Consider the following 27,402-nt stretch of genomic DNA (forward strand, 5'->3'; position numbering starts at 1 on the left):
ATTTCTATTGACTAAGCTGGCCAGGCTTTGTTACAGTGTTGTAGCATCAAGGCAAGGCAACGCTTGCTCTTCAATCTACACTATTAAACCAAAGCAAAGTTTCCACATTCAGTAGATCCTGATATTCCTGCATGGTTTCACCCACTGATGTACACCTGAAACAGCGATATATTTTGTTAAAGAGTGCCTGGCTCTTTGCATTTTGGTGGTGCAGGTATAGAATTTAACATACAATGATTTAGTGGTAGAATCTTGTGGTTTAGTGGTAGAATTCTCGCCTGCCATGAGGGAGGCATGGATCTGAAAAGGGAATAAACACCACCCAATGTTGTGCTCAAAGCAAATGACTCTTAGATTTGGAGTCTTATTCGCTCTTGACTCAGATAGTTAGGCTTTTTTACAGTGTTATGGCATCATGGCAAGGCAAGGATTGCCCTTCAATTTATAAAACCAAAGCAAGGTTTCCACATTTAGTAGATCCTGAGATTCCTGCTTTGTTTCACACACTGATGTACACCTCTTTTAAGTTTCAAATAAAACACCTTTGGTTGTGTAGTGACAGAGATCTCGCCTGTAGAATTCTGGGAAAAAACACCGCCCAACGTGGGGCTCGAACCCACGACCCTGAGATTAAGAGTCTCATGCTCTACCGACTGAGCTAGCCAGGCTTGGTTACTGTTGTGTGACAAAAAGGCCACTCAAGCCAAGGAGTGCCCTACAAGCTATTAAAGTAGATCTAGGCTACCACATTCAGTACACTGAGATGCATGCTTGGTTTCACAAATTGAGGAAAATGGGTAAGTAACCGTGAAGTAAAATGTGAAGCATTGGTTATTCAGTGGTAGAATTCTCGCCTGCCACGCGGGAGGCCCGGGTTCGATTCCCGGCCAATGCAGTACTCAAGTTTTACTGAAATTATGGTATATTTTGTTAAAGAGTGTCTGGCTCTTTGCTTTTTGGTGGTGCAGGTATAGAATTCCACATACAATAAATTAATGTTAGAATCTTGTGGTTTAGTGGTAGAATTCCCACCTGCCAAGAGAGAGGTCTGGATCTGAAAAGGGAATAAACACCAAACAAATGTTGTACTAAAAGCATATGACTCTTAGCTTGGGAGTTTTATTTCTATTGACTAAGCTGGCCAGGCTTTGTTACAGTGTTGTAGCATCAAGGCAAGGCAACGCTTGCTCTTCAATCTACACTATTAAACCAAAGCAAAGTTTCCACATTCAGTAGATCCTGATATTCCTGCATGGTTTCACCCACTGATGTACACCTGAAACAGCGATATATTTTGTTAAAAAGTGCCTGGCTCTTTGCATTTTGGTGGTGCAGGCATAGAATTCAACATACAATGATTTAGTGGTAGAATCTTGTGGTTTAGTGGTAGAATTCTCGCCTGCCATGAGGGAGGCATGGATCTGAAAAGGGAATAAACACCACCCAATGTTGTGCTCAAAGCAAATGACTCTTAGATTTGGAGTCTTATTCGCTATTGACTCAGATAGCTAGGCTTTTTTACAGTGTTATGGCATCATGGCAAGGCAAGGATTGCCCTTCAATCTATAAAACCAAAGCAAGGTTTCCACATTTAGTAGATCCTGAGATTCCTGCTTGGTTTCACACACTGATGTACACCTCTTTTAAGTTTCAAATAAAACACGTTTGGTTGTGTAGTGACAGAGATCTCGCCTGTAGAATTCTGGGAAAAAACACCGCCCAATGTGGGGCTCGAACCCATGACCCTGATATTAAGAGTCTCATGCTCTACCGACTGAGCTAGCCAGGCTTGGTTACTGTGATTTGACAAAAAGGCCACTCAAGCCAAGGAGTGCAATACAAGCTATTAAAGTAGATCTAGGCTACCACATTCAGTACACTGAGATGCATGCTTGGTTTCACACATTGATGAAAATGGGTAAGTAACCGTGAAGTAAAATGTGAAGAATTGGTTGTTCAGTGGTAGAATTCTCGCCTGCCACGCGGGAGGCACGGGTTCGATTCCCGGCCAATGCAGTACTCAAGTTTTACTGAAATTATGGTATATTTTATTAAAGAGTGTCTGGCTCTTTGCATTTTGGTGGTGCAGGTATAGAATTCCACATACAATAAATTAATGTTAGAATCTTGTGGTTTAGTGGTAGAATTCCCACCTGCCAAGAGAGAGGTCTGGATCTGAAAAGGGAATAAACACCAAACAAATGTTGTACTAAAAGCATATGAGTCTTAGCTTGGGAGTTTTATTTCTATTGACTAAGCTGGCCAGGCTTTGTTACAGTGTTGTAGCATCAAGGCAAGGCAACGCTTGCTCTTCAATCTACACTATTAAACCAAAGCAAAGTTTCCACATTCAGTAGATCCTGATATTCCTGCATGGTTTCACCCACTGATGTACACCTGAAACAGCGATATATTTTGTTAAAGAGTGCCTGGCTCTTTGCATTTTGGTGGTGCAGGTATAGAATTTAACATACAATGATTTAGTGGTAGAATCTTGTGGTTTAGTGGTAGAATTCTCGCCTGCCATGAGGGAGGCATGGATCTGAAAAGGGAATAAACACCACCCAATGTTGTGCTCAAAGCAAATGACTCTTAGATTTGGAGTCTTATTCGCTATTGACTCAGATAGCTAGGCTTTTTTACAGTGTTATGGCATCATGGCAAGGCAAGGATTGCCCTTCAATTTATAAAACCAAAGCAAGGTTTCCACATTTAGTAGATCCTGAGATTCCTGCTTGGTTTCACACACTGATGTACACCTCTTTTAAGTTTCAAATAAAACACGTTTGGTTGTGTAGTGACAGAGATCTCGCCTGTAGAATTCAGGGAAAAAACACCACCCAACGTGGGGCTCGAACCCACGACCCTGAGATTAAGAGTCTCATGCTCTACCGACTGAGCTAGCCAGGCTTGGTTACTGTGATGTGACAAAAAGGCCACTCAAGCCAAGGAGTGCCCTACAAGCTATTAAAGTAGATCTAGGCTACCACATTCAGTACACTGAGATGCATGCTTGGTTTCACACATTGAGGAAAATGGGTAAGTAACCTTAAAGTAAAATGTGAAGCATTGGTTGTTCAGTGGTAGAATTCTCGCCTGCCACGCGGGAGGCCCGGGTTCGATTCCCGGCCAATGCAGTACTCAAGTTTTACTGAAATTATGGTATATTTTGTTAAAGAGTGGCTGGCTCTTTGCATTTTGGTGGTGCAGGTATAGAATTCCACATACAATAAATTAATGGTAGAATCTTGTGGTTTAGTGGTAGAATTCCCACCTGCCAAGAGAGAGGTCTGGATCTGAAAAGGGAATAAACACCAAACAAATGTTGTACTAAAAGCATATGACTCTTAGCTTGGGAGTTTTATTTCTATTGACTAAGCTGGCCAGGCTTTGTTACAGTGTTGTAGCATCAAGGCAAGGCAACGCTTGCTCTTCAATCTACACTATTAATCCAAAGCAAAGTTTCCACATTCAGTAGATCCTGATATTCCTGCATGGTTTCACCCACTGATGTACACCTGAAACAGCGATATATTTTGTTAAAGAGTGCCTGGCTCTTTGCATTTTGGTGGTGCAGGTATAGAATTTAACATACAATGATTTAGTGGTAGAATCTTGTGGTTTAGTGGTAGAATTCTCGCCTGCCATGAGGGAGGCATGGATCTGAAAAGGGAATAAACACCACCCAATGTTGTGCTCAAAGCAAATGACTCTTAGATTTGGAGTCTTATTCGCTATTGACTCAGATAGCTAGGCTTTTTTACAGTGTTATGGCATCATGGCAAGGCAAGGATTGCCCGTCAATTTATAAAACCAAAGCAAGGTTTCCACATTTAGTAGATCCTGAGATTCCTGCTTGGTTTCACACACTGATGTACACCTCTTTTAAGTTTCAAATAAAACACGTTTGGTTGTGTAGTGACAGAGATCTCGCCTGTAGAATTCTGGGAAAAAACACCGCCCAACGTGGGGCTCGAACCCACGACCCTGAGATTAAGAGTCTCATGCTCTACCGACTGAGCTAGCCAGGCTTGGTTACTGTTGTGTGACAAAAAGGCCACTCAAGCCAAGGAGTGCCCTACAAACTATTAAAGTAGATCTAGGCTACCACATTCAGTACACTGAGATGCATGCTTGGTTTCACAAATTGAGGAAAATGGGTAAGTAACCGTGAAGTAAAATGTGAAGCATTGGTTGTTCAGTGGTAGAATTCTCGCCTGCCACGCGGGAGGCTCGGGTTCGATTCCCGGCCAATGCAGTACTCAAGTTTTACTGAAATTATGGTATATTTTGTTAAAGAGTGTCTGGCTCTTTGCTTTTTGGTGGTGCAGGTATAGAATTCCACATACAATAAATTAATGTTAGAATCTTGTGGTTTAGTGGTAGAATTCCCACCTGCCAAGAGAGAGGTCTGGATCTGAAAAGGGAATAAACACCAAACAAATGTTGTACTAAAAGCATATGACTCTTAGCTTGGGAGTTTTATTTCTATTGACTAAGCTGGCCAGGCTTTGTTACAGTGTTGTAGCATCAAGGCAAGGCAACGCTTGCTCTTCAATCTACACTATTAAACCAAAGCAAAGTTTCCACATTCAGTAGATCCTGATATTCCTGCATGGTTTCACCCACTGATGTACACCTGAAACAGCGATATATTTTGTTAAAGAGTGCCTGGCTCTTTGCATTTTGGTGGTGCAGGTATAGAATTTAACATACAATGATTTAGTGGTAGAATCTTGTGGTTTAGTGGTAGAATTCTCGCCTGCCATGAGGGAGGCATGGATCTGAAAAGGGAATAAACACCACCCAATGTTGTGCTCAAAGCAAATGACTCTTAGATTTGGAGTCTTATTCGCTCTTGACTCAGATAGCTAGGCTTTTTTACAGTGTTATGGCATCATGGCAAGGCAAGGATTGCCCTTCAATTTATAAAACCAAAGCAAGGTTTCCACATTTAGTAGATCCTGAGATTCCTGCTTTGTTTCACACACTGATGTACACCTCTTTTAAGTTTCAAATAAAACACGTTTTGTTGTGTAGTGACAGAGATCTCGCCTGTAGAATTCTGGGAAAAAACACCGCCCAACGTGGGGCTCGAACCCACGACCCTCAGATTAAGAGTCTGATGCTCTACCGACTGAGCTAGCCAGGCTTGGTTACTGTTGTGTGACAAAAAGGCCACTCAAGCCAAGGAGTGCCCTACAAGCTATTAAAGTAGATCTAGGATACCACATTCAGTACACTGAGATGCATGCTTGGTTTCACAAATTGAGGAAAATGGGTAAGTAACCGTGAAGTAAAATGTGAAGCATTGGTTGTTCAGTGGTAGAATTCTCGCCTGCCACGCGGGAGGCCCGGGTTCGATTCCCGGCCAATGCAGTACTCAAGTTTTACTGAAATTATGGTATATTTTGTTAAAGAGTGTCTGGCTCTTTGCATTTTGGTGGTGCAGGTATAGAATTCCACATACAATAAATTAATGGTAGAATCTTGTGGTTTAGTGGTAGAATTCCCACCTGCCAAGAGAGAGGTCTGGATCTGAAAAGAGAATAAACACCAAACAAATGTTGTACTAAAAGCATATGACTCTTAGCTTGGGAGTTTTATTTCTATTGACTAAGCTGGCCAGGCTTTGTTACAGTGTTGTAGCATCAAGGCAAGGCAACGCTTGCTCTTCAATCTACACTATTAAACCAAAGCAAAGTTTCCACATTCAGTAGATCCTGATATTCCTGCATGGTTTCACCCACTGATGTACACCTGAAACAGCGATATATTTTGTTAAAGAGTGCCTGGCTCTTTGCATTTTGGTGGTGCAGGTATAGAATTTAACATACAATGATTTAGTGGTAGAATCTTGTGGTTTAGTGGTAGAATTATCGCCTGCCATGAGGGAGGCATGGATCTGAAAAGGGAATAAACACCACCCAATGTTGTGCTCAAAGCAAATGACTCTTAGATTTGGAGTCTTATTCGCTATTGACTCAGATAGCTAGGCTTTTTTACAGTGTTATGGCATCATGGCAAGGCAAGGATTGCCCTTCAATTTATAAAACCAAAGCAAGGTTTCCACATTTAGTAGATCCTGAGATTCCTGCTTGGTTTCACACACTGATGTACACCTCTTTTAAGTTTCAAATAAAACACGTTTGGTTGTGTAGTGACAGAGATCTCGCCTGTAGAATTCTGGGAAAAAACACCGCCCAACGTGGGGCTCGAACCCACAACCCTGAGATTAAGAGTCTCATGCTCTACCGACTGAGCTAGCCAGGCTTGGTTACTGTTGTGTGACAAAAAGGCCACTCAAGCCAAGGAGTGCCCTATAAGCTATTAAAGTAGATCTAGGCTACCACATTCAGTACACTGAGATGCATGCTTGGTTTCACAAATTGAGGAAAATTGGTAAGTAACCGTGAAGTAAAATGTGAAGCATTGGTTGTTCAGTGGTAGAATTCTCGCCTGCCACGCGGGAGGCCCGGGTTCGATTCCCGGCCAATGCAGTACTCAAGTTTTACTGAAATTATGGTATATTTTGTTAAAGAGTGTCTGGCTCTTTGCATTTTGGTGGTGCAGGTATAGAATTCCACATACAATAAATTAATGGTAGAATCTTGTGGTTTAGTGGTAGAATTCCCACCTGCCAAGATAGAGGTCTGGATCTGAAAAGGGAATAAACACCAAACAAATGTTGTACTAAAAGCATATGACTCTTAGCTTGGGAGTTTTATTTCTATTGACTAAGCTGGCCAGGCTTTGTTACAGTGTTGTAGCATCAAGGCAAGGCAACGCTTGCTCTTCAATCTACACTATTAAACCAAAGCAAAGTTTCCACATTCAGTAGATCCTGATATTCCTGCATGGTTTCACCCACTGATGTACACCTGAAACAGCGATATATTTTGTTAAAGAGTGCCTGGCTCTTTGCATTTTGGTGGTGCAGGTATAGAATTTAACATACAATGATTTAGTGGTAGAATCTTGTGGTTTAGTGGTAGAATTCTCGCCTGCCATGAGGGAGGCATGGATCTGAAAAGGGAATAAACACCACCCAATGTTGTGCTCAAAGCAAATGACTCTTAGATTTGGAGTCTTATTCGCTATTGACTCAGATAGCTAGGCTTTTTTACAGTGTTATGGCATCATGGCAAGGCAAGGATTGCCCGTCAATTTATAAAACCAAAGCAAGGTTTCCACATTTAGTAGATCCTGAGATTCCTGCTTGGTTTCACACACTGATGTACACCTCTTTTAAGTTTCAAATAAAACACGTTTGGTTGTGTAGTGACAGAGATCTCGCCTGTAGAATTCTGGGAAAAAACACCGCCCAACGTGGGGCTCGAACCCACGACCCTGAGATTAAGAGTCTCATGCTCTACCGACTGAGCTAGCCAGGCTTGGTTACTGTTGTGTGACAAAAAGGCCACTCAAGCCAAGGAGTGCCCTACAAACTATTAAAGTAGATCTAGGCTACCACATTCAGTACACTGAGATGCATGCTTGGTTTCACACATTGAGGAAAATGGGTAAGTAACCTTAAAGTAAAATGTGAAGCATTGGTTGTTCAGTGGTAGAATTCTCGCCTGCCACGCGGGAGGCCCGGGTTCGATTCCCGGCCAATGCAGTACTCAAGTTTTACTGAAATTATGGTATATTTTGTTAAAGAGTGGCTGGCTCTTTGCATTTTGGTGGTGCAGGTATAGAATTCCACATACAATAAATTAATGGTAGAATCTTGTGGTTTAGTGGTAGAATTCCCACCTGCCAAGAGAGAGGTCTGGATCTGAAAAGGGAATAAACACCAAACAAATGTTGTACTAAAAGCATATGACTCTTAGCTTGGGAGTTTTATTTCTATTGACTAAGCTGGCCAGGCTTTGTTACAGTGTTGTAGCATCAAGGCAAGGCAACGCTTGCTCTTCAATCTACACTATTAATCCAAAGCAAAGTTTCCACATTCAGTAGATCCTGATATTCCTGCATGGTTTCACCCACTGATGTACACCTGAAACAGCGATATATTTTGTTAAAGAGTGCCTGGCTCTTTGCATTTTGGTGGTGCAGGTATAGAATTTAACATACAATGATTTAGTGGTAGAATCTTGTGGTTTAGTGGTAGAATTCTCGCCTGCCATGAGGGAGGCATGGATCTGAAAAGGGAATAAACACCACCCAATGTTGTGCTCAAAGCAAATGACTCTTAGATTTGGAGTCTTATTCGCTATTGACTCAGATAGCTAGGCTTTTTTACAGTGTTATGGCATCATGGCAAGGCAAGGATTGCCCTTCAATTTATAAAACCAAAGCAAGGTTTCCACATTTAGTAGATCCTGAGATTCCTGCTTGGTTTCACACACTGATGTACACCTCTTTTAAGTTTCAAATAAAACACGTTTGGTTGTGTAGTGACAGAGATCTCGCCTGTAGAATTCTGGGAAAAAACACCGCCCAACGTGGGGCTCGAACCCACAACCCTGAGATTAAGAGTCTCATGCTCTACCGACTGAGCTAGCCAGGCTTGGTTACTGTTGTGTGACAAAAAGGCCACTCAAGCCAAGGAGTGCCCTATAAGCTATTAAAGTAGATCTAGGCTACCACATTCAGTACACTGAGATGCATGCTTGGTTTCACAAATTGAGGAAAATTGGTAAGTAACCGTGAAGTAAAATGTGAAGCATTGGTTGTTCAGTGGTAGAATTCTCGCCTGCCACGCGGGAGGCCCGGGTTCGATTCCCGGCCAATGCAGTACTCAAGTTTTACTGAAATTATGGTATATTTTGTTAAAGAGTGTCTGGCTCTGTGCATTTTGGTGGTGCAGGTATAGAATTCCACATACAATAAATTAATGGTAGAATCTTGTGGTTTAGTGGTAGAATTCCCACCTGCCAAGATAGAGGTCTGGATCTGAAAAGGGAATAAACACCAAACAAATGTTGTACTAAAAGCATATGACTCTTAGCTTGGGAGTTTTATTTCTATTGACTAAGCTGGCCAGGCTTTGTTACAGTGTTGTAGCATCAAGGCAAGGCAACGCTTGCTCTTCAATCTACACTATTAAACCAAAGCAAAGTTTCCACATTCAGTAGATCCTGATATTCCTGCATGGTTTCACCCACTGATGTACACCTGAAACAGCGATATATTTTGTTAAAGAGTGCCTGGCTCTTTGCATTTTGGTGGTGCAGGTATATAATTTAACATACAATGATTTAGTGGTAGAATCTTGTGGTTTAGTGGTAGAATTCTCGCCTGCCATGAGGGAGGCATGGATCTGAAAAGGGAATAAACACCACCCAATGTTGTGCTCAAAGCAAATGACTCTTAGATTTGGAGTCTTATTCGCTATTGACTCAGATAGCTAGGCTTTTTTACAGTGTTATGGCATCATGGCAAGGCAAGGATTGCCCGTCAATTTATAAAACCAAAGCAAGGTTTCCACATTTAGTAGATCCTGAGATTCCTGCTTGGTTTCACACACTGATGTACACCTCTTTTAAGTTTCAAATAAAACACGTTTGGTTGTGTAGTGACAGAGATCTCGCCTGTAGAATTCTGGGAAAAAACACCGCCCAACGTGGGGCTCGAACCCACGACCCTGAGATTAAGAGTCTCATGCTCTACCGACTGAGCTAGCCAGGCTTGGTTACTGTTGTGTGACAAAAAGGCCACTCAAGCCAAGGAGTGCCCTACAAACTATTAAAGTAGATCTAGGCTACCACATTCAGTACACTGAGATGCATGCTTGGTTTCACAAATTGAGGAAAATGGGTAAGTAACCGTGAAGTAAAATGTGAAGCATTGGTTGTTCAGTGGTAGAATTCTCGCCTGCCACGCGGGAGGCTCGGGTTCGATTCCCGGCCAATGCAGTACTCAAGTTTTACTGAAATTATGGTATATTTTGTTAAAGAGTGTCTGGCTCTTTGCTTTTTGGTGGTGCAGGTATAGAATTCCACATACAATAAATTAATGTTAGAATCTTGTGGTTTAGTGGTAGAATTCCCACCTGCCAAGAGAGAGGTCTGGATCTGAAAAGGGAATAAACACCAAACAAATGTTGTACTAAAAGCATATGACTCTTAGCTTGGGAGTTTTATTTCTATTGACTAAGCTGGCCAGGCTTTGTTACAGTGTTGTAGCATCAAGGCAAGGCAACGCTTGCTCTTCAATCTACACTATTAAACCAAAGCAAAGTTTCCACATTCAGTAGATCCTGATATTCCTGCATGGTTTCACCCACTGATGTACACCTGAAACAGCGATATATTTTGTTAAAGAGTGCCTGGCTCTTTGCATTTTGGTGGTGCAGGTATAGAATTTAACATACAATGATTTAGTGGTAGAATCTTGTGGTTTAGTGGTAGAATTCTCGCCTGCCATGAGGGAGGCATGGATCTGAAAAGGGAATAAACACCACCCAATGTTGTGCTCAAAGCAAATGACTCTTAGATTTGGAGTCTTATTCGCTCTTGACTCAGATAGCTAGGCTTTTTTACAGTGTTATGGCATCATGGCAAGGCAAGGATTGCCCTTCAATTTATAAAACCAAAGCAAGGTTTCCACATTTAGTAGATCCTGAGATTCCTGCTTTGTTTCACACACTGATGTACACCTCTTTTAAGTTTCAAATAAAACACGTTTGGTTGTGTAGTGACAGAGATCTCGCCTGTAGAATTCTGGGAAAAAACACCGCCCAACGTGGGGCTCGAACCCACGACCCTCAGATTAAGAGTCTGATGCTCTACCGACTGAGCTAGCCAGGCTTGGTTACTGTTGTGTGACAAAAAGGCCACTCAAGCCAAGGAGTGCCCTACAAGCTATTAAAGTAGATCTAGGCTACCACATTCAGTACACTGAGATGCATGCTTGGTTTCACAAATTGAGGAAAATGGGTAAGTAACCGTGAAGTAAAATGTGAAGCATTGGTTGTTCAGTGGTAGAATTCTCGCCTGCCACGCGGGAGGCCCGGGTTCGATTCCCGGCCAATGCAGTACTCAAGTTTTACTGAAATTATGGTATATTTTGTTAAAGAGTGTCTGGCTCTTTGCATTTTGGTGGTGCAGGTATAGAATTCCACATACAATAAATTAATGGTAGAATCTTGTGGTTTAGTGGTAGAATTCCCACCTGCCAAGAGAGAGGTCTGGATCTGAAAAGAGAATAAACACCAAACAAATGTTGTACTAAAAGCATATGACTCTTAGCTTGGGAGTTTTATTTCTATTGACTAAGCTGGCCAGGCTTTGTTACAGTGTTGTAGCATCAAGGCAAGGCAACGCTTGCTCTTCAATCTACACTATTAAACCAAAGCAAAGTTTCCACATTCAGTAGATCCTGATATTCCTGCATGGTTTCACCCACTGATGTACACCTGAAACAGCGATATATTTTGTTAAAGAGTGCCTGGCTCTTTGCATTTTGGTGGTGCAGGTATAGAATTTAACATACAATGATTTAGTGGTAGAATCTTGTGGTTTAGTGGTAGAATTCTCGCCTGCCATGAGGGAGGCATGGATCTGAAAAGGGAATAAACACCACCCAATGTTGTGCTCAAAGCAAATGACTCTTAGATTTGGAGTCTTATTCGCTATTGACTCAGATAGCTAGGCTTTTTTACAGTGTTATGGCATCATGGCAAGGCAAGGATTGCCCTTCAATTTATAAAACCAAAGCAAGGTTTCCACATTTAGTAGATCCTGAGATTCCTGCTTGGTTTCACACACTGATGTACACCTCTTTTAAGTTTCAAATAAAACACGTTTGGTTGTGTAGTGACAGAGATCTCGCCTGTAGAATTCTGGGAAAAAACACCGCCCAACGTGGGGCTCGAACCCACAACCCTGAGATTAAGAGTCTCATGCTCTACCGACTGAGCTAGCCAGGCTTGGTTACTGTTGTGTGACAAAAAGGCCACTCAAGCCAAGGAGTGCCCTATAAGCTATTAAAGTAGATCTAGGCTACCACATTCAGTACACTGAGATGCATGCTTGGTTTCACAAATTGAGGAAAATTGGTAAGTAACCGTGAAGTAAAATGTGAAGCATTGGTTGTTCAGTGGTAGAATTCTCGCCTGCCACGCGGGAGGCCCGGGTTCGATTCCCGGCCAATGCAGTACTCAAGTTTTACTGAAATTATGGTATATTTTGTTAAAGAGTGTCTGGCTCTTTGCATTTTGGTGGTGCAGGTATAGAATTCCACATACAATAAATTAATGGTAGAATCTTGTGGTTTAGTGGTAGAATTCCCACCTGCCAAGATAGAGGTCTGGATCTGAAAAGGGAATAAACACCAAACAAATGTTGTACTAAAAGCATATGACTCTTAGCTTGGGAGTTTTATTTCTATTGACTAAGCTGGCCAGGCTTTGTTACAGTGTTGTAGCATCAAGGCAAGGCAACGCTTGCTCTTCAATCTACACTATTAAACCAAAGCAAAGTTTCCACATTCAGTAGATCCTGATATTCCTGCATGGTTTCACCCACTGATGTACACCTGAAACAGCGATATATTTTGTTAAAGAGTGCCTGGCTCTTTGCATTTTGGTGGTGCAGGTATAGAATTTAACATACAATGATTTAGTGGTAGAATCTTGTGGTTTAGTGGTAGAATTCTCGCCTGCCATGAGGGAGGCATGGATCTGAAAAGGGAATAAACACCACCCAATGTTGTGCTCAAAGCAAATGACTCTTAGATTTGGAGTCTTATTCGCTATTGACTCAGATAGCTAGGCTTTTTTACAGTGTTATGGCATCATGGCAAGGCAAGGATTGCCCGTCAATTTATAAAACCAAAGCAAGGTTTCCACATTTAGTAGATCCTGAGATTCCTGCTTGGTTTCACACACTGATGTACACCTCTTTTAAGTTTCAAATAAAACACGTTTGGTTGTGTAGTGACAGAGATCTCGCCTGTAGAATTCTGGGAAAAAACACCGCCCAACGTGGGGCTCGAACCCACGACCCTGAGATTAAGAGTCTCATGCTCTACCGACTGAGCTAGCCAGGCTTGGTTACTGTTGTGTGACAAAAAGGCCACTCAAGCCAAGGAGTGCCCTACAAACTATTAAAGTAGATCTAGGCTACCACATTCAGTACACTGAGATGCATGCTTGGTTTCACAAATTGAGGAAAATGGGTAAGTAACCGTGAAGTAAAATGTGAAGCATTGGTTGTTCAGTGGTAGAATTCTCGCCTGCCACGCGGGAGGCCCGGGTTCGATTCCCGGCCAATGCAGTACTCAAGTTTTACTGAAATTATGGTATATTTTGTTAAAGAGTGTCTGGCTCTTTGCTTTTTGGTGGTGCAGGTATAGAATTCCACATACAATAAATTAATGTTAGAATCTTGTGGTTTAGTGGTAGAATTCCCACCTGCCAAGAGAGAGGTCTGGATCTGAAAAGGGAATAAACACCAAACAAATGTTGTACTAAAAGCATATGACTCTTAGCTTGGGAGTTTTATTTCTATTGACTAAGCTGGCCAGGCTTTGTTACAGTGTTGTAGCATCAAGGCAAGGCAACGCTTGCTCTTCAATCTACACTATTAAACCAAAGCAAAGTTTCCACATTCAGTAGATCCTGATATTCCTGCATGGTTTCACCCACTGATGTACACCTGAAACAGCGATATATTTTGTTAAAGAGTGCCTGGCTCTTTGCATTTTGGTGGTGCAGGTATAGAATTTAACATACAATGATTTAGTGGTAGAATCTTGTGGTTTAGTGGTAGAATTCTCGCCTGCCATGAGGGAGGCATGGATCTGAAAAGGGAATAAACACCACCCAATGTTGTGCTCAAAGCAAATGACTCTTAGATTTGGAGTCTTATTCGCTCTTGACTCAGATAGCTAGGCTTTTTTACAGTGTTATGGCATCATGGCAAGGCAAGGATTGCCCTTCAATTTATAAAACCAAAGCAAGGTTTCCACATTTAGTAGATCCTGAGATTCCTGCTTTGTTTCACACACTGATGTACACCTCTTTTAAGTTTCAAATAAAACACGTTTGGTTGTGTAGTGACAGAGATCTCGCCTGTAGAATTCTGGGAAAAAACACCGCCCAACGTGGGGCTCGAACCCACGACCCTCAGATTAAGAGTCTGATGCTCTACCGACTGAGCTAGCCAGGCTTGGTTACTGTTGTGTGACAAAAAGGCCACTCAAGCCAAGGAGTGCCCTACAAGCTATTAAAGTAGATCTAGGCTACCACATTCAGTACACTGAGATGCATGCTTGGTTTCACAAATTGAGGAAAATGGGTAAGTAACCGTGAAGTAAAATGTGAAGCATTGGTTGTTCAGTGGTAGAATTCTCGCCTGCCACGCGGGAGGCCCGGGTTCGATTCCCGGCCAATGCAGTACTCAAGTTTTACTGATATTATGGTATATTTTGTTAAAGAGTGTCTGGCTCTTTGCATTTTGGTGGTGCAGGTATAGAATTCCACATACAATAAATTAATGGTAGAATCTTGTGGTTTAGTGGTAGAATTCCCACCTGCCAAGAGAGAGGTCTGGATCTGAAAAGAGAATAAACACCAAACAAATGTTGTACTAAAAGCATATGACTCTTAGCTTGGGAGTTTTATTTCTATTGACTAAGCTGGCCAGGCTTTGTTACAGTGTTGTAGCATCAAGGCAAGGCAACGCTTGCTCTTCAATCTACACTATTAAACCAAAGCAAAGTTTCCACATTCAGTAGATCCTGATATTCCTGCATGGTTTCACCCACTGATTTACACCTGAAACAGCGATATATTTTGTTAAAGAGTGCCTGGCTCTTTGCATTTTGGTGGTGCAGGTATAGAATTTAACATACAATGATTTAGTGGTAGAATCTTGTGGTTTAGTGGTAGAATTCTCGCCTGCCATGAGGGAGGCATGGATCTGAAAAGGGAATAAACACCACCCAATGTTGTGCTCAAAGCAAATGACTCTTAGATTTGGAGTCTCATTCGCTATTGACTCAGATAGCTAGGCTTTTTTACAGTGTTATGGCATCATGGCAAGGCAAGGATTGCCCTTCAATTTATAAAACCAAAGCAAGGTTTCCACATTTAGTAGATCCTGAGATTCCTGCTTGGTTTCACACACTGATGTACACCTCTTTTAAGTTTCAAATAAAACACGTTTGGTTGTGTAGTGACAGAGATCTCGCCTGTAGAATTCTGGGAAAAAACACCGCCCAACGTGGGGCTCGAACCCACGACCCTGAGATTAAGAGTCTCATGCTCATTCCCGGCCAATTATGGTATATTTTGTTAAAGAGTGTCTGGCTCTTTGCTTTTTGGTGGTGCAGGTATAGAATTCCACATACAATAAATTAATGTTAGAATCTTGTGGTTTAGTGGTAGAATTCCCACCTGCCAAGAGAGAGGTCTGGATCTGAAAAGGGAATAAACACCAAACAAATGTTGTACTAAAAGCATATGACTCTTAGCTTGGGAGTTTTATTTCTATTGACTAAGCTGGCCAGGCTTTGTTACAGTGTTGTAGCATCAAGGCAAGGCAACGCTTGCTCTTCAATCTACACTATTAAACCAAAGCAAAGTTTCCACATTCAGTAGATCCTGATATTCCTGCATGGTTTCACCCACTGATGTACACCTGAAACAGCGATATATTTTGTTAAAGAGTGCCTGGCTCTTTGCATTTTGGTGGTGCAGGTATAGAATTTAACATACAATGATTTAGTGGTAGAATCTTGTGGTTTAGTGGTAGAATTCTCGCCTGCCATGAGGGAGGCATGGATCTGAAAAGGGAATAAACACCACCCAATGTTGTGCTCAAAGCAAATGACTCTTAGATTTGGAGTCTTATTCGCTCTTGACTCAGATAGCTAGGCTTTTTTACAGTGTTATGGCATCATGGCAAGGCAAGGATTGCCCTTCAATTTATAAAACCAAAGCAAGGTTTCCACATTTAGTAGATCCTGAGATTCCTGCTTTGTTTCACACACTGATGTACACCTCTTTTAAGATTCAAATAAAACACGTTTGGTTGTGTAGTGACAGAGATCTCGCCTGTAGAATTCTGGGAAAAAACACCGCCCAACGTGGGGCTCGAACCCACGACCCTCAGATTAAGAGTCTCATGCTCTACCGACTGAGCTAGCCAGGCTTGGTTACTGTTGTGTGACAAAAAGGCCACTCAAGCCAAGGAGTGCCCTACAAGCTATTAAAGTAGATCTAGGCTACCACATTCAGTACACTGAGATGCATGCTTGGTTTCACAAATTGAGGAAAATGGGTAAGTAACCGTGAAGTAAAATGTGAAGCATTGGTTGTTCAGTGGTAGAATTCTCGCCTGCCACGCGGGAGGCCCGGGTTCGATTCCCGGCCAATGCAGTACTCAAGTTTTACTGAAATTATGGTATATTTTGTTAAAGAGTGTCTGGCTCTTTGCTTTTTGGTGGTGCAGGTATAGAATTCCACATACAATAAATTAATGTTAGAATCTTGTGGTTTAGTGGTAGAATTCCCACCTGCCAAGAGAGAGGTCTGGATCTGAAAAGGGAATAAACACCAAACAAATGTTGTACTAAAAGCATATGACTCTTAGCTTGGGAGTTTTATTTCTATTGACTAAGCTGGCCAGGCTTTGTTACAGTGTTGTAGCATCAAGGCAAGGCAACGCTTGCTCTTCAATCTACACTATTAAACCAAAGCAAAGTTTCCACATTCAGTAGATCCTGATATTCCTGCATGGTTTCACCCACTGATGTACACCTGAAACAGCGATATATTTTGTTAAAGAGTGCCTGGCTCTTTGCATTTTGGTGGTGCAGGCATAGAATTCAACATACAATGATTTAGTGGTAGAATCTTGTGGTTTAGTGGTAGAATTCTCGCCTGCCATGAGGGAGGCATGGATCTGAAAAGGGAATAAACACCACCCAATGTTGTGCTCAAAGCAAATGACTCTTAGATTTGGAGTCTTATTCGCTATTGACTCAGATAGCTAGGCTTTTTTACAGTGTTATGGCATCATGGCAAGGCAAGGATTGCCCTTCAATTTATAAAACCAAAGCAAGGTTTCCACATTTAGTAGATCCTGAGATTCCTGCTTGGTTTCACACACTGATGTACACCTCTTTTAAGTTTCAAATAAAACACGTTTGGTTGTGTAGTGACAGAGATCTCGCCTGTAGAATTCTGGGAAAAAACACCGCCCAACGTGGGGCTCGAACCCATTAACCTGAGATTAAGAGTCTCATGCTCTACCGACTGAGCTAGCCAGGCTTGGTTACTGTGATTTGACAAAAAGGCCACTCAAGCCAAGGAGTGCAATACAAGCTATTAAAGTAGATCTAGGCTACCACATTCAGTACACTGAGATGCATGCTTGGTTTCACACATTGAGGAAAATGGGTAAGTAACCGTGAAGTAAAATGTGAAGCATTGGTTGTTCAGTGGTAGAATTCTCGCCTGCCACGCGGGAGGCCCGGGTTCGATTCCCGGCCAATGCAGTACTCAAGTTTTACTGAAATTATGGTATATTTTGTTAAAGAGTGTCTGGCTCTTTGCATTTTGGTGGTGCAGGTATAGAATTCCACATACAATAAATTAATGGTAGAATCTTGTGGTTTAGTGGTAGAATTCCCACCTGCCAAGAGAGAGGTCTGGATCTGAAAAGGGAATAAACACCAATAAAATGTTGTATTAAAAGCATATGACTCTTAGCTTGGGAGTTTTATTTCTATTGACTAAGCTGGCCAGGCTTTGTTACAGTGTTGTAGCATCAAGGCAAGGCAACGCTTGCTCTTCAATCTACACTATTAAACCAAAGCAAAGTTTCCACATTCAGTAGATCCTGATATTCCTGCATGGTTTCACCCACTGATGTACACCTGAAACAGCGATATATTTTGTTAAAGAGTGCCTGGCTCTTTGCATTTTGGTGGTGCAGGTATAGAATTTAACATACAATGATTTAGTGGTAGAATCTTGTGGTTTAGTGGTAGAATTCTCGCCTGCCATGAGGGAGGCATGGATCTGAAAAGGGAATAAACACCACCCAATGTTGTGCTCAAAGCAAATGACTCTTAGATTTGGAGTCTTATTCGCTATTGACTCAGATAGCTAGGCTTTTTTACAGTGTTATGGCATCATGGCAAGGCAAGGATTGCCCTACAATTTATAAAACCAAAGCAAGGTTTCCACAATTAGTAGATCCTGAGATTCCTGCTTGGTTTCACACACTGATGTACACCTCTTTTAAGTTTCAAATAAAACACGTTTGGTTGTGTAGTGACAGAGATCTCGCCTGTAGAATTCTGGGAAAAAACACCGCCCAACGTGGGGCTCGAACCCACGACCCTGAGATTAAGAGTCTCATGCTCATTCCCGGCCAATTATGGTATATTTTGTTAAAGAGTGTCTGGCTCTTTGCTTTTTGGTGGTGCAGGTATAGAATTCCACATACAATAAATTAATGTTAGAATCTTGTGGTTTAGTGGTAGAATTCCCACCTGCCAAGAGAGAGGTCTGGATCTGAAAAGGGAATAAACACCAAACAAATGTTGTACTAAAAGCATATGACTCTTAGCTTGGGAGTTTTATTTCTATTGACTAAGCTGGCCAGGCTTTGTTACAGTGTTGTAGCATCAAGGCAAGGCAACGCTTGCTCTTCAATCTACACTATTAAACCAAAGCAAAGTTTCCACATTCAGTAGATCCTGATATTCCTGCATGGTTTCACCCACTGATGTACACCTGAAACAGCGATATATTTTGTTAAAGAGTGCCTGGCTCTTTGCATTTTGGTGGTGCAGGTATAGAATTTAACATACAATGATTTAGTGGTAGAATCTTGTGGTTTAGTGGTAGAATTCTCGCCTGCCATGAGGGAGGCATGGATCTGAAAAGGGAATAAACACCACCCAATGTTGTGCTCAAAGCAAATGACTCTTAGATTTGGAGTCTTATTCGCTCTTGACTCAGATAGCTAGGCTTTTTTACAGTGTTATGGCATCATGGCAAGGCAAGGATTGCCCTTCAATTTATAAAACCAAAGCAAGGTTTCCACATTTAGTAGATCCTGAGATTCCTGCTTTGTTTCACACACTGATGTACACCTCTTTTAAGATTCAAATAAAACACGTTTGGTTGTGTAGTGACAGAGATCTCGCCTGTAGAATTCTGGGAAAAAACACCGCCCAACGTGGGGCTCGAACCCACGACCCTCAGATTAAGAGTCTCATGCTCTACCGACTGAGCTAGCCAGGCTTGGTTACTGTTGTGTGACAAAAAGGCCACTCAAGCCAAGGAGTGCCCTACAAGCTATTAAAGTAGATCTAGGCTACCACATTCAGTACACTGAGATGCATGCTTGGTTTCACAAATTGAGGAAAATGGGTAAGTAACCGTGAAGTAAAATGTGAAGCATTGGTTGTTCAGTGGTAGAATTCTCGCCTGCCACGCGGGAGGCCCGGGTTCGATTCCCGGCCAATGCAGTACTCAAGTTTTACTGAAATTATGGTATATTTTGTTAAAGAGTGTCTGGCTCTTTGCTTTTTGGTGGTGCAGGTATAGAATTCCACATACAATAAATTAATGTTAGAATCTTGTGGTTTAGTGGTAGAATTCCCACCTGCCAAGAGAGAGGTCTGGATCTGAAAAGGGAATAAACACCAAACAAATGTTGTACTAAAAGCATATGACTCTTAGCTTGGGAGTTTTATTTCTATTGACTAAGCTGGCCAGGCTTTGTTACAGTGTTGTAGCATCAAGGCAAGGCAACGCTTGCTCTTCAATCTACACTATTAAACCAAAGCAAAGTTTCCACATTCAGTAGATCCTGATATTCCTGCATGGTTTCACCCACTGATGTACACCTGAAACAGCGATATATTTTGTTAAAGAGTGCCTGGCTCTTTGCATTTTGGTGGTGCAGGCATAGAATTCAACATACAATGATTTAGTGGTAGAATCTTGTGGTTTAGTGGTAGAATTCTCGCCTGCCATGAGGGAGGCATGGATCTGAAAAGGGAATAAACACCACCCAATGTTGTGCTCAAAGCAAATGACTCTTAGATTTGGAGTCTTATTCGCTATTGACTCAGATAGCTAGGCTTTTTTACAGTGTTATGGCATCATGGCAAGGCAAGGATTGCCCTTCAATTTATAAAACCAAAGCAAGGTTTCCACATTTAGTAGATCCTGAGATTCCTGCTTGGTTTCACACACTGATGTACACCTCTTTTAAGTTTCAAATAAAACACGTTTGGTTGTGTAGTGACAGAGATCTCGCCTGTAGAATTCTGGGAAAAAACACCGCCCAACGTGGGGCTCGAACCCATTAACCTGAGATTAAGAGTCTCATGCTCTACCGACTGAGCTAGCCAGGCTTGGTTACTGTGATTTGACAAAAAGGCCACTCAAGCCAAGGAGTGCAATACAAGCTATTAAAGTAGATCTAGGCTACCACATTCAGTACACTGAGATGCATGCTTGGTTTCACACATTGAGGAAAATGGGTAAGTAACCGTGAAGTAAAATGTGAAGCATTGGTTGTTCAGTGGTAGAATTCTCGCCTGCCACGCGGGAGGCCCGGGTTCGATTCCCGGCCAATGCAGTACTCAAGTTTTACTGAAATTATGGTATATTTTGTTAAAGAGTGTCTGGCTCTTTGCATTTTGGTGGTGCAGGTATAGAATTCCACATACAATAAATTAATGGTAGAATCTTGTGGTTTAGTGGTAGAATTCCCACCTGCCAAGAGAGAGGTCTGGATCTGAAAAGGGAATAAACACCAATAAAATGTTGTATTAAAAGCATATGACTCTTAGCTTGGGAGTTTTATTTCTATTGACTAAGCTGGCCAGGCTTTGTTACAGTGTTGTAGCATCAAGGCAAGGCAACGCTTGCTCTTCAATCTACACTATTAAACCAAAGCAAAGTTTCCACATTCAGTAGATCCTGATATTCCTGCATGGTTTCACCCACTGATGTACACCTGAAACAGCGATATATTTTGTTAAAGAGTGCCTGGCTCTTTGCATTTTGGTGGTGCAGGTATAGAATTTAACATACAATGATTTAGTGGTAGAATCTTGTGGTTTAGTGGTAGAATTCTCGCCTGCCATGAGGGAGGCATGGATCTGAAAAGGGAATAAACACCACCCAATGTTGTGCTCAAAGCAAATGACTCTTAGATTTGGAGTCTTATTCGCTATTGACTCAGATAGCTAGGCTTTTTTACAGTGTTATGGCATCATGGCAAGGCAAGGATTGCCCTACAATTTATAAAACCAAAGCAAGGTTTCCACAATTAGTAGATCCTGAGATTCCTGCTTGGTTTCACACACTGATGTACACCTCTTTTAAGTTTCAAATAAAACACGTTTGGTTGTGTAGTGACAGAGATCTCGCCTGTAGAATTCTGGGAAAAAACACCGCCCAACGTGGGGCTCGAACCCAGATTAAGAGTCTCATGCTCTACCGACTGAGCTAGCCACGCTTGGTTACTGTGATGTGACAAAAAGGCCACTCAAGCCAAGGAGTGCCCTACAAGCTATTAAAGTAGATCTAGGCTACCACATTCAGTACACTGAGATGCATGCTTGGTTTCACACATTGAGGAAAATGGGTAAGTAACCTTGAAGTAAAATGTGAAGCATTGGTTGTTCAGTGGTAGAATTCTCGCCTGCCACGCGGGATGCCCGGGTTCGATTCCCGGCCAATGCAGTACTCAAGTTTTACTGAAATTATGGTATATTTTGTTAAAGAGTGGCTGGCTCTTTGCATTTTGGTGGTGCAGGTATAGAATTCCACATACAATAAATTAATGGTAGAATCTTGTGGTTTAGTGGTAGAATTCCCACCTGCCAAGAGAGAGGTCTGGATCTGAAAAGGGAATAAACACCAAACAAATGTTGTACTAAAAGCATATGACTCTTAGCTTGGGAGTTTTATTTCTATTGACTAAGCTGGCCAGGCTTTGTTACAGTGTTGTAGCATCAAGGCAAGGCAACGCTTGCTCTTCAATCTACACTACTAAACCAAAGCAAAGTTTCCACATTCAGTAGATCCTGATATTCCTGCATGGTTTCACCCACTGATGTATACCTGAAACAGCGATATATTTTGTTAAAGAGTGCATGGCTCTTTGCATTTTGGTGGTGCAGGCATAGAATTCAACATACAATGATTTAGTGGTAGAATCTTGTGGTTTAGTGGTAGAATTCTCGCCTGCCATGAGGGAGGCATGGATCTGAAAAGGGAATAAACACCACCCAATGTTGTGCTCAAAGCAAATGACTCTTAGATTTGGAGTCTTATTCGCTATTGACTCAGATAGCTAGGCTTTTTTACAGTGTTATGGCATCATGGCAAGGCAAGGATTGCCCTTCAATTTATAAAACCAAAGCAAGGTTTCCACATTTAGTAGATCCTGAGATTCCTGCTTGGTTTCACACACTGATGTACACCTCTTTTAAGTTTCAAATAAAACACGTTTGGTTGTGTAGTGACAGAGATCTCGCTTGTAGAATTCTGGGAAAAAACACCGCCCAACGTGGGGCTCGAACCCACGACCCTGAGATTAAGAGTCTCATGCTCTACCGACTGAGCTAGCCAGGCTTGGTTACTGTGATTTGACAAAAAGGCCACTCAAGCCAAGTAGTGCAATACAAGCTATTAAAGTAGATCTAGGCTACCACATTCAGTACACTGAGATGCATGCTTGGTTTCACACATTGAGGAAAATGGGTAAGTAACCGTGAAGTAAAATGTGAAGCATTGGTTGTTCAGTGGTAGAATTCTCGCCTGCCACGCGGGAGGCCCGGGTTCGATTCCCGGCCAATGCAGTACTCAAGTTTTACTGAAATTATGGTATATTTTGTTAAAGAGTGTCTGGCTCTTTGCATTTTGGTGGTGCAGGTATAGAATTCCACATACAATAAATTAATGGTAGAATCTTGTGGTTTAGTGGTAGAATTCCCACCTGCCAAGAGAGAGGTCTGGATCTGAAAAGGAAATAAACACCAAACAAATGTTGTACTAAAAGCATATGACTCTTAGCTTGGGAGTTTTATTTCTATTGACTAAGCTGGCCAGGCTTTGTTACAGTGTTGTAGCATCAAGGCAAGGCAACGCTTGCTCTTCAATCTACACTATTAAACCAAAGCAAAGTTTCCACATTCAGTAGATCCTGAAATTCCTGCATGGTTTCACCCACTGATGTACACCTGAAACAGCGATATATTTTGTTAAAGAGTGCCTGGCTCTTTGCATTTTGGTGGTGCAGGTATAGAATTTAACATACAATGATTTAGTGGTAGAATCTTGTGGTTTAGTGGTAGAATTCTCGCCTGCCATGAGGGAGGCATGGATCTGAAAAGGGAATAAACACCACCCAATGTTGTGCTCAAAGCAAATGACTCTTAGATTTGGAGTCTTATTCGCTATTGACTCAGATAGCTAGGCTTTTTTACAGTGTTATGGCATCATGGCAAGGCAAGGATTGCCCTTCAATTTATAAAACCAAAGCAAGGTTTCCACATTTAGTATATCCTGAGATTCCTGCTTGGTTTCACACACTGATGTACACCTGTTTTAAGTTTCAAATAAAACACGTTTGGTTGTGTAGTGACAGAGATCTCGCCTGTAGAATTCTGGGAAAAAACACCGCCCAACGTGGGGCTCGAACCCACGACCCTGAGATTAAGAGTCTCATGCTCTACCGACTGAGCTAGCCAGGCTTGGTTACTGTGATGTGACAAAAAGGCCACTCAAGCCAAGGAGTGCAATACAAGCTATTAAAGTAGATCTAGGCTACCACATTCAGTACACTGAGATGCATGCTTGGTTTCACACATTGAGGAAAATGGGTAAGTAACCGTGAAGCAAAATGTGAAGCATTGGTTGTTCAGTGGTAGAATTCTCGCCTGCCACACGGGAGGCCCGGGTTCGATTCCCGGCCAATGCAGTACTCAAGTTTTACTGAAATTATGGTATATTTTGTTAAAGAGTGTCTGGCTCTTTGCATTTTGGTGGTGCAGGTATAGAATTCCACATACAATAAATTAATGGTAGAATCTTGTGGTTTAGTGGTAGAATTCCCACCTGCCAAGAGAGAGGTCTGGATCTGAAAAAGGAATAAACAGAGATCTCGCCTGTAGAATTCTGGGAAAAAACACCGCCCAACGTGGGGCTCGAACCCACGACCCTGAGATTAAGAGTCTCATGCTCTACCGACTGAGCTAGCCAGGCTTGGTTACTGTTGTGTGACAAAAAGGCCACTCAAGCCAAGGAGTGCCCTATAAACTATTAAAGTAGATCTAGGCTACCACATTCAGTACACTGAGATGCATGCTTGGTTTCACAAATTGAGGAAAATGGGTAAGTAACCGTGAAGTAAAATGTGAAGCATTGTTTGTTCAGTGGTAGAATTCTCGCCTGCCACGCGGGAGGCCCGGGTTTGATTCCCGGCCAATGCAGTACTCAAGTTTTACTGAAATTATGGTATAATTTGTTAAAGAGTGTCTGGCTCTTTGCTTTTTGGTGGTGCAGGTATAGAATTCCACATACAATAAATTAATGTTAGAATCTTGTGGTTTAGTGGTAGAATTCCCACCTGCCAAGAGAGAGGTCTGGATCTGAAAAGGGAATAAACACCAAACAAATGTTGTACTAAAAGCATATGACTCTTAGCTTGGGAGTTTTATTTCTATTGACTAAGCTGGCCAGGCTTTGTTACAGTGTTGTAGCATCAAGGCAAGGCAACGCTTGCTCTTCAATCTACACTATTAAACCAAAGCAAAGTTTCCACATTCAGTAGATCCTGATATTCCTGCATGGTTTCACCCACTGATGTACACCTGAAACAGCGATATATTTTGTTAAAGAGTGCCTGGCTCTTTGCATTTTGGTGGTGCAGGTATAGTATTTAACATACAATGATTTAGTGGTAGAATCTTGTGGTTTAGTGGTAGAATTCTCGCCTGCCATGAGGGAGGCATGGATCTGAAAAGGGAATAAACACCACCCAATGTTGTGCTCAAAGCAAATGACTCTTAGATTTGGAGTCTTATTCGCTCTTGACTCAGATAGCTAGGCTTTTTTACAGTGTTATGGCATCATGGCAAGGCAAGGATTGCCCTTCAATTTATAAAACCAAAGCAAGGTTTCCACATTTAGTAGATCCTGAGATTCCTACTTTGTTTCACACACTGATGTACACCTCTTTTAAGTTTCAAATAAAACATGTTTGGTTGTGTAGTGACAGAGATCTCGCCTGTAGAATTCTGGGAAAAAACACCGCCCAACGTGGGGCTCGAACCCACGACCCTCAGATTAAGAGTCTCATGCTCTACCGACTGAGCTAGCCAGGCTTGGTTACTGTTGTGTGACAAAAAGGCCACTCAAGCCAAGGAGTGCCCTACAAGCTATTAAAGTAGATCTAGGCTACCACATTCAGTACACTGAGATGCATGCTTGGTTTCACAAATTGAGGAAAATGGGTAAGTAACCGTGAAGTAAAATGTGAAGCATTGGTTGTTCAGTGGTAGAATTCTCGCCTGCCACGCGGGAGGCCCGGGTTCGATTCCCGGCCAATGCAGTACTCAAGTTTTACTGAAATTATGGTATATTTTGTTAAAGAGTGTCTGGCTCTTTGCATTTTGGTGGTGCAGGTATAGAATTCCACATACAATAAATTAATGGTAGAATCTTGTGGTTTAGTGGTAGGATTCCCACCTGCCAAGAGAGAGGTCTGGATCTGAAAAGGGAATAAACACCAAAAAAATGTTGTATTAAAAGCATATGACTCTTAGCTTGGGAGTTTTATTTCTATTGACTAAGCTGGCCAGGCTTTGTTACAGTGTTGTAGCATCAAGGCAAGGCAACGCTTGCTCTTCAATCTACACTATTAAACCAAAGCAAAGTTTCCACATACAGTAGATCCTGATATTCCTGCATGGTTTCACCCACTGATGTACACCTGAAACAGCGATATATTTTGTTAAAGAGTGCCTGGCTCTTTGCATTTTGGTGGTGCAGGTATAGAATTTAACATACAATGATTTAGTGGTAGAATCTTGTGGTTTAGTGGTAGAATTCTCGCCTGCCATGAGGGAGGCATGGATCTGAAAAGGGAATAAACACCACCCAATGTTGTGCTCAAAGCAAATGACTCTTAGATTTGGAGTCTTATTCGCTATTGACTCAGATAGCTAGGCTTTTTTACAGTGTTATGGCATCATGGCAAGGCAAGGATTGCCCTTCAATTTATAAAACCAAAGCAAGGTTTCCACATTTAGTAGATCCTGAGATTCCTGCTTGGTTTCACACACTGATGTACACCTCTTTTAAGTTTCAAATAAAACACGTTTGGTTGTGTAGTGACAGAGATCTCGCCTGTAGAATTCTGGGAAAAAACACCGCCCAACGTGGGGCTCGAACCCACGACCCTGAGATTAAGAGTCTCATGCTCTACCGACTGAGCTAGCCACGCTTGGTTACTGTGATGTGACAAAAAGGCCACTCAAGCCAAGGAGTGCCCTACAAGCTATTAAAGTAGATCTAGGCTACCACATTCAGTACACTGAGATGCATGCTTGGTTTCACACATTGAGGAAAATGGGTAAGTAACCTTGAAGTAAAATGTGAAGCATTGGTTGTTCAGTGGTAGAATTCTCACCTGCCACGCGGGATGCCCGGGTTCGATTCCCGGCCAATGCAGTACTCAAGTTTTACTGAAATTATGGTATATTTTGTTAAAGAGTGTCTGGCTCTTTGCATTTTGGTGGTGCAGGTATAGAATTCCACATACAATAAATTAATGGTAGAATCTTGTGGTTTAGTGGTAGAATTCCCACCTGCCAAGAGAGAGGTCTGGATCTGAAAAGGGAATAAACACCAAACAAATGTTGTACTAAAAGCATATGACTCTTAGCTTGGGAGTTTTATTTCTATTGACTAAGCTGGCCAGGCTTTGTTACAGTGTTGTAGCATCAAGGCAAGGCAACGCTTGCTCTTCAATCTACACTACTAAACCAAAGCAAAGTTTCCACATTCAGTAGATCCTGATATTCCTGCATGGTTTCACCCACTGATGTATACCTGAAACAGCGATATATTTTGTTAAAGAGTGCATGGCTCTTTGCATTTTGGTGGTGCAGGCATAGAATTCAACATACAATGATTTAGTGGTAGAATCTTGTGGTTTAGTGGTAGAATTCTCGCCTGCCATGAGGGAGGCATGGATCTGAAAAGGGAATAAACACCACCCAATGTTGTGCTCAAAGCAAATGACTCTTAGATTTGGAGTCTTATTCGCTATTGACTCAGATAGCTAGGCTTTTTTACAGTGTTATGGCATCATGGCAAGGCAAGGATTGCCCTTCAATTTATAAAACCAAAGCAAGGTTTCCACATTTAGTAGATCCTGAGATTCCTGCTTGGTTTCACACACT

At 41.9% G+C, this 27,402-nt stretch overlaps 26 non-coding genes across 26 annotated transcripts; 15 read left to right on the forward strand and 11 right to left on the reverse strand.

Annotated features, from left to right (window-relative positions):
- Positions 1-595: 595 nt before the first annotated feature.
- TRNAK-CUU (transfer RNA lysine (anticodon CUU)) lies at positions 596-668 on the reverse strand. The gene has a single exon. It is a non-coding gene; the product is annotated as a tRNA-Lys (tRNA).
- Positions 669-3,066: 2,398 nt separating this feature from the next.
- TRNAG-GCC (transfer RNA glycine (anticodon GCC)) lies at positions 3,067-3,137 on the forward strand. Its single transcript has one exon. It is a non-coding gene; the product is annotated as a tRNA-Gly (tRNA).
- Positions 3,138-3,958: 821 nt separating this feature from the next.
- Positions 3,959-4,031, reverse strand: TRNAK-CUU (transfer RNA lysine (anticodon CUU)). The gene has a single exon. It is a non-coding gene; the product is annotated as a tRNA-Lys (tRNA).
- A 1,048-nt stretch (positions 4,032-5,079) lies between these two features.
- On the reverse strand, positions 5,080-5,152 carry TRNAK-CUU (transfer RNA lysine (anticodon CUU)). Its single transcript has one exon. It is a non-coding gene; the product is annotated as a tRNA-Lys (tRNA).
- A 156-nt stretch (positions 5,153-5,308) lies between these two features.
- Positions 5,309-5,379, forward strand: TRNAG-GCC (transfer RNA glycine (anticodon GCC)). The gene has a single exon. It is a non-coding gene; the product is annotated as a tRNA-Gly (tRNA).
- A 1,050-nt stretch (positions 5,380-6,429) lies between these two features.
- TRNAG-GCC (transfer RNA glycine (anticodon GCC)) lies at positions 6,430-6,500 on the forward strand. The gene has a single exon. It is a non-coding gene; the product is annotated as a tRNA-Gly (tRNA).
- An 821-nt stretch (positions 6,501-7,321) lies between these two features.
- TRNAK-CUU (transfer RNA lysine (anticodon CUU)) lies at positions 7,322-7,394 on the reverse strand. The gene has a single exon. It is a non-coding gene; the product is annotated as a tRNA-Lys (tRNA).
- A 156-nt stretch (positions 7,395-7,550) lies between these two features.
- On the forward strand, positions 7,551-7,621 carry TRNAG-GCC (transfer RNA glycine (anticodon GCC)). The gene has a single exon. It is a non-coding gene; the product is annotated as a tRNA-Gly (tRNA).
- Positions 7,622-8,671: 1,050 nt separating this feature from the next.
- Positions 8,672-8,742, forward strand: TRNAG-GCC (transfer RNA glycine (anticodon GCC)). Its single transcript has one exon. It is a non-coding gene; the product is annotated as a tRNA-Gly (tRNA).
- An 821-nt stretch (positions 8,743-9,563) lies between these two features.
- On the reverse strand, positions 9,564-9,636 carry TRNAK-CUU (transfer RNA lysine (anticodon CUU)). The gene has a single exon. It is a non-coding gene; the product is annotated as a tRNA-Lys (tRNA).
- A 1,048-nt stretch (positions 9,637-10,684) lies between these two features.
- TRNAK-CUU (transfer RNA lysine (anticodon CUU)) lies at positions 10,685-10,757 on the reverse strand. Its single transcript has one exon. It is a non-coding gene; the product is annotated as a tRNA-Lys (tRNA).
- Positions 10,758-10,913: 156 nt separating this feature from the next.
- TRNAG-GCC (transfer RNA glycine (anticodon GCC)) lies at positions 10,914-10,984 on the forward strand. The gene has a single exon. It is a non-coding gene; the product is annotated as a tRNA-Gly (tRNA).
- Positions 10,985-12,034: 1,050 nt separating this feature from the next.
- On the forward strand, positions 12,035-12,105 carry TRNAG-GCC (transfer RNA glycine (anticodon GCC)). The gene has a single exon. It is a non-coding gene; the product is annotated as a tRNA-Gly (tRNA).
- Positions 12,106-12,926: 821 nt separating this feature from the next.
- TRNAK-CUU (transfer RNA lysine (anticodon CUU)) lies at positions 12,927-12,999 on the reverse strand. The gene has a single exon. It is a non-coding gene; the product is annotated as a tRNA-Lys (tRNA).
- Positions 13,000-13,155: 156 nt separating this feature from the next.
- On the forward strand, positions 13,156-13,226 carry TRNAG-GCC (transfer RNA glycine (anticodon GCC)). The gene has a single exon. It is a non-coding gene; the product is annotated as a tRNA-Gly (tRNA).
- An 821-nt stretch (positions 13,227-14,047) lies between these two features.
- Positions 14,048-14,120, reverse strand: TRNAK-CUU (transfer RNA lysine (anticodon CUU)). The gene has a single exon. It is a non-coding gene; the product is annotated as a tRNA-Lys (tRNA).
- Positions 14,121-14,276: 156 nt separating this feature from the next.
- Positions 14,277-14,347, forward strand: TRNAG-GCC (transfer RNA glycine (anticodon GCC)). Its single transcript has one exon. It is a non-coding gene; the product is annotated as a tRNA-Gly (tRNA).
- A 1,915-nt stretch (positions 14,348-16,262) lies between these two features.
- Positions 16,263-16,333, forward strand: TRNAG-GCC (transfer RNA glycine (anticodon GCC)). The gene has a single exon. It is a non-coding gene; the product is annotated as a tRNA-Gly (tRNA).
- Positions 16,334-17,383: 1,050 nt separating this feature from the next.
- TRNAG-GCC (transfer RNA glycine (anticodon GCC)) lies at positions 17,384-17,454 on the forward strand. The gene has a single exon. It is a non-coding gene; the product is annotated as a tRNA-Gly (tRNA).
- Positions 17,455-19,369: 1,915 nt separating this feature from the next.
- On the forward strand, positions 19,370-19,440 carry TRNAG-GCC (transfer RNA glycine (anticodon GCC)). The gene has a single exon. It is a non-coding gene; the product is annotated as a tRNA-Gly (tRNA).
- A 1,050-nt stretch (positions 19,441-20,490) lies between these two features.
- On the forward strand, positions 20,491-20,561 carry TRNAG-GCC (transfer RNA glycine (anticodon GCC)). Its single transcript has one exon. It is a non-coding gene; the product is annotated as a tRNA-Gly (tRNA).
- Positions 20,562-22,494: 1,933 nt separating this feature from the next.
- On the reverse strand, positions 22,495-22,567 carry TRNAK-CUU (transfer RNA lysine (anticodon CUU)). The gene has a single exon. It is a non-coding gene; the product is annotated as a tRNA-Lys (tRNA).
- A 156-nt stretch (positions 22,568-22,723) lies between these two features.
- On the forward strand, positions 22,724-22,794 carry TRNAG-GCC (transfer RNA glycine (anticodon GCC)). Its single transcript has one exon. It is a non-coding gene; the product is annotated as a tRNA-Gly (tRNA).
- Positions 22,795-23,615: 821 nt separating this feature from the next.
- Positions 23,616-23,688, reverse strand: TRNAK-CUU (transfer RNA lysine (anticodon CUU)). The gene has a single exon. It is a non-coding gene; the product is annotated as a tRNA-Lys (tRNA).
- Positions 23,689-24,126: 438 nt separating this feature from the next.
- On the reverse strand, positions 24,127-24,199 carry TRNAK-CUU (transfer RNA lysine (anticodon CUU)). Its single transcript has one exon. It is a non-coding gene; the product is annotated as a tRNA-Lys (tRNA).
- A 1,277-nt stretch (positions 24,200-25,476) lies between these two features.
- Positions 25,477-25,547, forward strand: TRNAG-GCC (transfer RNA glycine (anticodon GCC)). Its single transcript has one exon. It is a non-coding gene; the product is annotated as a tRNA-Gly (tRNA).
- Positions 25,548-27,402: the final 1,855 nt, after the last annotated feature.

This window comes from Crinia signifera, unplaced genomic scaffold, assembly GCF_055691185.1.
Source record: "Crinia signifera unplaced genomic scaffold, ASM5569118v1 HAP2_SCAFFOLD_74, whole genome shotgun sequence".
Lineage (NCBI taxonomy): Eukaryota > Metazoa > Chordata > Amphibia > Anura > Myobatrachidae > Crinia > Crinia signifera.